Source organism: Heterodontus francisci, unplaced genomic scaffold, assembly GCF_036365525.1.
Source record: "Heterodontus francisci isolate sHetFra1 unplaced genomic scaffold, sHetFra1.hap1 HAP1_SCAFFOLD_58, whole genome shotgun sequence".
In the NCBI taxonomy this organism is placed as follows: Eukaryota; Metazoa; Chordata; class Chondrichthyes; order Heterodontiformes; family Heterodontidae; genus Heterodontus; species Heterodontus francisci.
In genome coordinates this window covers 180,043-188,907 of record NW_027142006.1, presented here as the reverse complement: position 1 = coordinate 188,907, position 8,865 = coordinate 180,043, and the positions used below count along the sequence as shown (strand labels likewise).

The following is an 8,865-nucleotide window of genomic DNA, read 5'->3' as shown; positions in this document are numbered from 1 at the left end:
TACTTTTGTTAAATGAACCCAGAACTGTCACTTGGAGTTAATATCTGTGTTCCGACTCCTGAATTATAAAATTGTGACTTTATCAATATTTTCTGGACACATTTCCAGCTGAAAGAACTAAGAACTCTTTTCTAATTTACACAATACTATATACACTCTCATCAAGCCTCCGAAGTTGGCATCCTTGGTGCTGCTCTCTCTTCTCCCAAACCTCATCTCATTTGACTGTTGCATCATCACTCTGACAGTGGGAGTGATTGATCCCACTGTCTTCAGCATTAACCCTTTACATCCTTATACTACACTGTCTGTCAGAAAAAAATGGAGAGGGAACTTCCTTCATTTATCGAAAAACCAGCTGCTCCCAGTTGAAAATCAACTCAAACCCATCAGCGAGAGAGAGAGACTGTCAGAGAACTTCCTGCATCCAGTCCTGACCCTGTCACACTCAGCAGATGCTCACCCAGACCCCACTCTCATCAACACTGAACATTGTTACCGAGACACTTCAAATACTGTTGAGAAAAGGCAGGAAAGGTCAAAGTTCACAGCTGTTTTGAATAGAACAAAGTTTAATATCTCCTCACCGTTTCTCGGTAACCACATGAGACAATGGTTTTCTTATTTGGTTCCTTTGATTTTTCTTGTTCCTGACTGAGAAATATTCCAAACCTCAGATCAACCCTCCCACTTGTGTCGTGTCCCAGTTACAAGCAACACATAATGACACACACACTTTGAAACATACAACACGGTCACACTTTCCTTCAGTGAGATTAAGGTCGAGCTTTTTTTCCAGGTTGAATGCAACTTTGAACAAATTTGTATCAAAGAAGTTGCCTTTGAAATATCAGCACTGAATTTCTGTCCGAGGAGAAAGAGCCATTCCAAACTCACATCCTTCACAAAGGCTATTTTCTCCTGTGAATGAAATTCATCACGCAATTTGAATTCTCAGTTGAAGTTCACAAGACACAGACATAAATGTTGACACGGAAACTTCTCAAGCAGATTGCAAATGTGAATTAAGGCTCCGCTGGGGATCGAACCCAGGATCTCCTGTTTACAAGACAGGTGCTTTAACCAACTAAGCTGCAGAGCCAGATCACAAGTGCTGCTGCAATTGAAATCTGAGGTGGTTACTATTTATTCTCATCCCACTTCTCCACAGGTCACAACAAAAATTTTAACTTTTCCCACTTACTGATACAGTCAATCATATGCTCTATTTTTCCCAGAATAGGAGACACTTAATGAACAACAAAATTATCAGTTTCTTATAGAACAAGTTTTAACTAATCATGAAGTAAAGCATAAACACACAGGTGGAAATTTTAAAAGTTCCCTTTTTACTTTAACCAACATTTAAAGTCCCTTTCTTACCTCAGCTGAACACACGCACACACACATACTGAAAAAAAAGGGATTTTTCTATACAATTCAGGGCTCTGTTAAAGACAAAAAAAAACACTTGGACTGATTACTTGCTCATTTCTGAAGAAAACAGCAGATGAGATATGTTGTTCCAAAATTGACATGCAGTCTAATTTCCGAGTACATGTACACAGGTCACTAGGTTCTTTTAGAAGAGTTTATTTAGAGGCGGGGTTGAGAATTAATTTTAGCAGGCTTTCTTCAAAGGCAGAATATGAGACGAATTGACACAGTGAACTTCTCAGAGTCTTTTCAAGATTTGCTGCAAAACAAGGTGGGTTGCGGTCTTCTCTCATTCCTTGACACTTCTTCTGGCTAACTTTATCAGCTGCTCACTCCAGAAGTTAAAACACAATGACTGCTACAAACAAAAGCTTGCGATTTTTCTGCCCTCTTTGGTGCGCGCTGCTGCTGCCGGGCTTGTCCAATCAAGAGGCACGACTGACTTCTCTGTCCACATTTCCCCGTTACCAGCACTTCTGTTCTACATTTAACTTGAGTCATGACAACTTGTCAACATAGTTGTCAAATTAATACTTTCAGTGCCCTCTTGAAAAAGAACTGGTCTTACATTTATTCAGTTTGATTATAATTTCCTCAACAAAATAAAATTCACAAAAAAAAAATTCAAAGTCCCTTCCATAACATCATGTACTTTCCTTGAGCTACAGGTTATTGCAAGTCTCTCTGGCTGTGTTTTTTTCTGTTGATTTTGCACTCAGGTTCTTTCTGAATCCATGTGTTTGCAGTTCTTTGTGCGTGAGAGACATGGAGATCTGCTTAAAGATTTCCCAACAAATTATTCATATCTCCATCTTTCTCCAAACTTTGTGCAAACACATTAATGTGGGAATCACACACACCAGGCCGTCAAACCTCTCCGCTAAACATTGAAAGGTGACAGTGTTTATTGTGACGGGGTTCCATTTATTCAGACACATCTGGTATAAAGGTAATAGTGATCAAGATGTGATTCACACATGTAATGTATTTGTATATTATGTTCATGAGGTAATGATGTAAATAAACACGTCCTTGCACTTTCCACACTTGGTGTACATTTTCTCTGCTGATGCCCCCTGAATATATCAGAGAAAATGGTGATGAGGATGAGATAAAAGTCCGAAAATATTGGCAGCAAACAGCAGCAGGGACTGCAGTGAACAAGATCAGCCAGCTCCTGGTGAGCTACCTGCTCGGATGGTGGAGGTTTTGGGTTGATTGTGTGAAGCCTGGGCCACAGACTGTCTCCTCAGTTGAATGAGATGCCGCAGGGTCTTAGTGTGCATCCGATTCAAAGTGATATTTTGGGAAAATATGGCTACACCCAAGGGATACATGGCTCGGAACATATGAGAGGGCTCGAGAACCAGTCAGTTCATATATTGAAAGAATTGAAATGTTTTTCAGAGCTAATAACATATTGGAATGTGAAGATGAAAATATAGAGGTCAAGACTCAGAATAAAGCAATTCTTGAGGGCAAGAAAGCAATTTTGCTAATGGAAATTAGCCTGGAAGTGTATGACCAGCTAACAAAGCTTCCTGCTCCTATCAAGGCAAAAGATGTGCCATTCAAAACAATCATCACCAAGTTAGAGGAACATTTCAACCCTAAGCCACTAGAGATCACGGCAAGCTAGAAATTTGGAACCAGAAAGCAGAAAAGTTGTGAAACAGTTGGTGAGTACATTGTGGCACTGAAGAATTTATCACTGCATTGCAGCTTTGGCACATTCTTAGACGGTACATTATGAGACAGATTTGTGCTTATATTGGTGAATGAGAAAATACACTAAACACACAAAATCCTACATTTGAGTTAGCGTGTCAGATTGCTCTTTCGATGGAGATAGCATCAAAGAATGCTCGGGAATTTCATCCTGTGCCAGTGATAGTAACACACTTCAGGGGAGCTTAAAAAAAAAACTGGAAAATGGGCTTTCACATGGCAGATAAAATTTACACAGAGAATTGTGAAGAGATACAATTTGGGAGGAAGAATAAGGAGAGGCCATATAAATGAAATGGTACAATTCTAAAGTGGGTGCAAGAACAAAGTGACAATGTACACCAATCTTAGAAGGTTTGAAAAGGCTTCAAAGAGCAAACAGGACACTTGGCTTTATTAATAGAGGCATAGAGTAAAAGTAAATAAGCTATGATAAACCTTTATAAAATACTGGGTCTGAATGGCCTACTCCTGTACCTCCACAGAAAGCTTCCATTCCAGGTTTACACACACTTGTCAGGATCATTCTCCATAGATCCCACCACTCCATGCAAGGATATCTCCCTCACGATCAGATCACAGGTCCTTAGTCCTACCACATCCAGTCATGAATGGAGGTGGACAGATGAGATGAGGATGCTCGAAAAACATCCCCATCCTCAATGACTCAAAAACAAGAAATGCTGGATTCACTCAGCAGGTCTGGCAGCATCTGTGGAAAGAGAAGCAGAGTTAACGTTTCGGGTCAGTGACCCTTCTTCGGAACTGACAAATATTAGAAAAGTCACAGATTATAAACAAGTGAGGTGGGGGTTGGGCAAGAGATAACAAAGGAGAAGGTGCAGATTGGACCAGGCCACATAGCTGACCAAAAGGTCACGGAGCAAAGGCAAACAATATGTTAATGGTGTGTTGAAAGATAAAGCATTAGTACAGATTAGGTGTGAATATACTGAATAATGAACATCAGCAAGTGCAAACCTGGAGAAAAACACCCTACGTCAATGACGCCCGACGTCATTTTGACAATTTCCAGTTTCCTGGTCCCAACCGCCTCCTCTTCACTATGGACGTCCAATCGCTCTACACCTCCATCCCCCACCAGGATGGTTTGAGGGCTCTCCGCTTCTTCCTGGAACAGAGGCCCAACCAGTCCCCATCCACCAACATCCTCCTCCGCCTGGCTGAACTTGTTCTCACATTGAACAACTTCTCCTTCAACTCCATGCATTTCCTTCAAGTAAAAGGTGTCGCTATGGGTACCCGCATGGGTCCTAGTTATGCCTGTCTTTTTGTGGGATATGTCGAGCATTCTTTGTTCAGTCCTACTCAGGCCCCCTCCCCCAACTCTTTTTCCGGTACATTGATGACTGTATCGGTGCCGTTTCCTGCTCCCGCCCCGAACTAGAAAACTTTATCAACTTTGCTTCCAATTTCCACCCTTCTTTCACCTTTACATGGTCCATCTCTGACACTTCCCTTCCCTTCCTCGACTTCTCTGTCTCCATCTCTGAGGATAGGTTGTCTACCAATATCCATTATAAGCCCACTGACTCCCACAGCTACCTCGACTACACTTCTTCACACCCTACCTCCTGTAAGGACTCCATTCCATTCTCCCAGTTTCTCTGTCTCTGACGCATCTGCTCTGATGATGCTATCTTCCATGACGGTGCTTCTGATATGACCTCCTTTTTCCTCAACCGAGGATTTTCCCCCACTGTGGTTGACAGGGCCCTCAACCGTGTCCGACCCATTCCCCGCACCTCTACCCTCACCCCTTCCCCTCGGTCCCAGAACCGTGACAGGGTTCCCCTTGTCCTCACTTTTCATCCCACCAGCCTCCATATCCAAAGGATCATCCTCCGCCATTTTCGCCACCTCCAGCGTGATGCCACGACCAGTCGCATCTTCCCCTCCCTTCCCCTGTCAGCATTCCGAAGGGATCGTTCCCTCCGCGACACCCTGGTCCACTCCTCCATTACCCCCACCACCTCGTCCCCGTCCCAGGGCACCTTCCCTTGCAATCGCAGGAGGTGTAATACCTGCCCATTTACCTCCTCTCTCCTCACTATCCCAGGCCCCAAACACTCCTTTCAGGTGAAGCAGCGATTTACTTGTACTTCTTTCAATGTAGTATACTGTATTCGCTGCTCACAGTGTGGTCTCCTCTACATTGAGGAGACCAAGCGCAGACTGGGTGACCGCTTTGCGGAACATCTCCGCTCAGTCCGCAAGCAGGACCCTGAGCTTCCGGTTGCTTGCCATTTCAACACTCCCCCCTGCTCTCATGCTCACATCTCTGTCCTGGGATTGCTGCAGTGTTCCAGGGAACATCAATGCAAGCTCGAGGAACAGCATCTCATCTACCGATTAGGCACACTACAGCCTGCCAGACTGAACATTGAGTTCAATAATTTCAGAGCATGACAGCCCCCCACTTTACTTTCATTTTTAGTCATTTTTAGTTATTTTTTCTTCCTTTTTTTTTTGCATTCCTTTTTACATTTTTTACAATCTTTTTTTGCATTTATTTCATTTCATCTTAGTTTGTTCAGTTTGCTTACCCACTGTTTTTTTCAGGTTGTTTTTCTTCAGGTTTGCACTTGCTGATGTTCATTATTCAGTATATTCACACCTAATCTGTACTAATGCTTTGCCTTTCAACACACCATCAACATATTGTTTGCCTTTGCTCCGTGACCTTTTGGTCAGCTATGTGGCCTGGTCCAATCTGCACCTTCTCCTTTGTTATCTCTTGCCCAACCCCCACCTCACTTGTTTATAATCTGTGACTTTTCTAATATTTGTCAGTTCCAAAGAAGGGTCACTGACCCGAAACGTTAACTCTGCTTCTCTTTCCACAGATGCTGCCAGACCTGCTGAGTGAATCCAGCATTTCTTGTTTTTGTTTCAGATTTCCAGCATCCGCAGTATTTTGCTTTTATCCCATCCTCAATGATGTTGGAGCCAAAGCTGAAGCATTTCTAACAATCTTCTGTCAGAAATTGCTCAGTGGATGATTCATCTCGGCCTCCTGAGGTCCCCAGCATCACAGTTTCCAGTCTTCAGCCAATTCGATTCATTCCACATGATGGTAAGAAACAGATGAAGGCACTCGATACAGCAAAGACTATGGGCCCTAACAACATTCCGGCTCTAGTACTGAAGACTTGTGCTCCAGAACTAGCTGCACTCTCAGCCAAGCTGTTCCAGTAGAGCTACAACACAGGCATCTACTGGACAATGTGGAAAATTGCCCAAGTGTGCCCTCTCCATAAAAAAAATCAGGACAAATGCAATCTGACCAATTACCACCCCATCAGTCTACTATCAATCATCAGCAAAGTGATGGAAGATGTCATCAACAGTGCGATCAAGCACCACACACTTGGCAATAATCTGCTCATCGATGCTCAGTTTAGGTTCTGCCAGGGTCTCTCGGCTCCAAGCAAATACTAGCAGGTAGACTATAATATGGGAAAATGTGAGGTTATCCACTTTGGGAGGAAGAATGGAAAAGCAAAATATTACTTAAATTACAAGAGACTACAGAATGCTACTGTGCAGAAGGATCTGGGTGTCCTTGTACATGAATCACTAAAAGTTGGCATGCAGGTAGAGCAAATAATTAGGAAGGCAAATGGAATGTTACCTTTTATTTCAAGGGGAATGGAGGACAAAAGTAGAGAAGGCTTGCTGCAAATGTACAGGGGTGTTGGTGAATACACACCTGGAGTACCGTGTACAGTTTTGGTTTCCTTATTTAAGGAGGGATATCCTTGCAGTGGAGGCAGTTCAGAGAAGGTTCACTGGATTGATTCCTGTGATGAAGGGGTTGTCTTATGAGGAGAGTTGAGCAGGCTGGACCTGTACTCATTGGAACTGAGAAAAAATGATAGGTGATCGTATTGAAACATATAAGATTCTGAGGGGGCTTGACGGGGTAGATGCTGAGAGGATGTTTCCCCTCATGGTGGAATCTAGAACTCAGGGACACGGTTTCAGAATTAGGGGTTTTCCATTTAAGAAGGAAATGAGGCGGAATTTCTTCTCTCAGAGATCCATTAATCTTTGGAATTCTCTAGCGCAGAGAACAATGGAGGCTGGATCATTGAATGTCTTCAAGACTGAGTTCGACAGACTTTTATCTACCAGGAAGTCAAGGGTTATGGGGAGCAGGAAGAAAGTGGGAGTGAGGCCATGATCAGGTCAGCCATGATCCTATTGAATGGCGGAGCAGGCTCGAGGGGAAAAATGGCCTACTCCTGCTACTATTTCTTCTGTTCTTCTGTTCTTATAACCTCATTGCAGATTGGTTCAAACAGAGACGAATGAGTGGAATTCCAGAGGAGAGGTGAGAGTGATTGCCCTTGAGTGAGTGTGGCATCAAGGATCCCTAGCAAAATTGAAGTCAATTGGAATCGGGGGAAAACTCTCCACTTGGTGGAGTCGCACCTCGCACAAAGCAAGATGGTTGTGGTTAGTGGAGGCCAATCATCTCAGCCCAGGACATTGCGTCAGGAGTTTCTCAGGGTAGTGTCCTAGGTCCAGACGTCCTCAGCTGTTTCATTGTTGACTCAGAAGAGTCAGAAGCGGGAATGTTCCCTGCTGATTCACAATTCCTCAGATACTGAAGCAGTCTGTGCCCACAAGCAGCAAGACCGATACAACGTTCAGGCTTCAGCTGATAAGTGACAAGCAACCTTCTGGCCACACAAGTGCTAAGCAGTGAACATCTCCAATGAGAGAAAATCAAACCATCCACCTTTTGATATTCAGCAGCATTACCATCGCTGAATCCCTCACCATAAACATCTTGGGGGTTACCATTGACCAGAAACTAAACTAGACCAGTCACATCTATGCTGAGGCCATCAGCGTAGGTCAGAGATTGGGAATTCTGCAGCAAGTATCTCACCTCCTGATACACCAAAACCTGTCCACTATCTACAAGGCACAAGTCAGGAGTGTGATGGAATACACCTCACTCAACAACACTCAAGAAGCTCAACACCATCCAGGACAAAGCATCCCACTTGATCAGAACCTAACCCACCACCTTAAACATTCACTTCCTCCACCACCAGTACACAGTGGCTGCAGTGTGTACCATCTCCATATGAACTGCAGTAACTTGCCAAGTATCCTTCAACAGCACCTTCCAAGCCCGTGACCACTACCACCTCGAAGGACAAGGGCAGCAGATGCATGGGAACTCACTATCTGCAGTTTCCCCTCCAAGTCACTCACCATCCGGACATGGAACTATATCGCCATTTCTTCGCTATTGTTGGGTCACAATCCTGGAACTCCCTCCCCAATAGCACGGTGGGTGTTCCTACACCATATGGACTGCAGTGGTTCCAGAAGGCAGCTCACCACTACATTCTCAAGGGCAATTAGGGATGGGTAATAAATGCTAGACTTATCAGCGATACTCGCGCCCAAGAATGAATTAAAACCAAATCACTCTCCAAAGATTCCCCACAATTCAGGCTTGGACATTTACTTCAGGAGCACAGAGCTTTATATAACTACAACATAAGTTCCAATCTTCAGATTCCATTAGCCTTTCACATTATTTTCTACCAATCCACTAGCTTTTAGTGATTCAGCACTCGGGTCTCTGCTTCTCCAGTTTCTAACATCTCACCCCTTATAAAAAACACTCTGATCTATCTTTCGTAGGTCCTAGAT

The 8,865-nt window shown here is 43.7% G+C and overlaps 1 non-coding gene across 1 annotated transcript; it reads right to left on the bottom strand.

The window, feature by feature from the left end:
* Positions 1–1,028: 1,028 nt before the first annotated feature.
* On the bottom strand, positions 1,029–1,102 carry trnat-ugu (transfer RNA threonine (anticodon UGU)). The gene has a single exon. It is a non-coding gene; the product is annotated as a tRNA-Thr (tRNA).
* Positions 1,103–8,865: the final 7,763 nt, after the last annotated feature.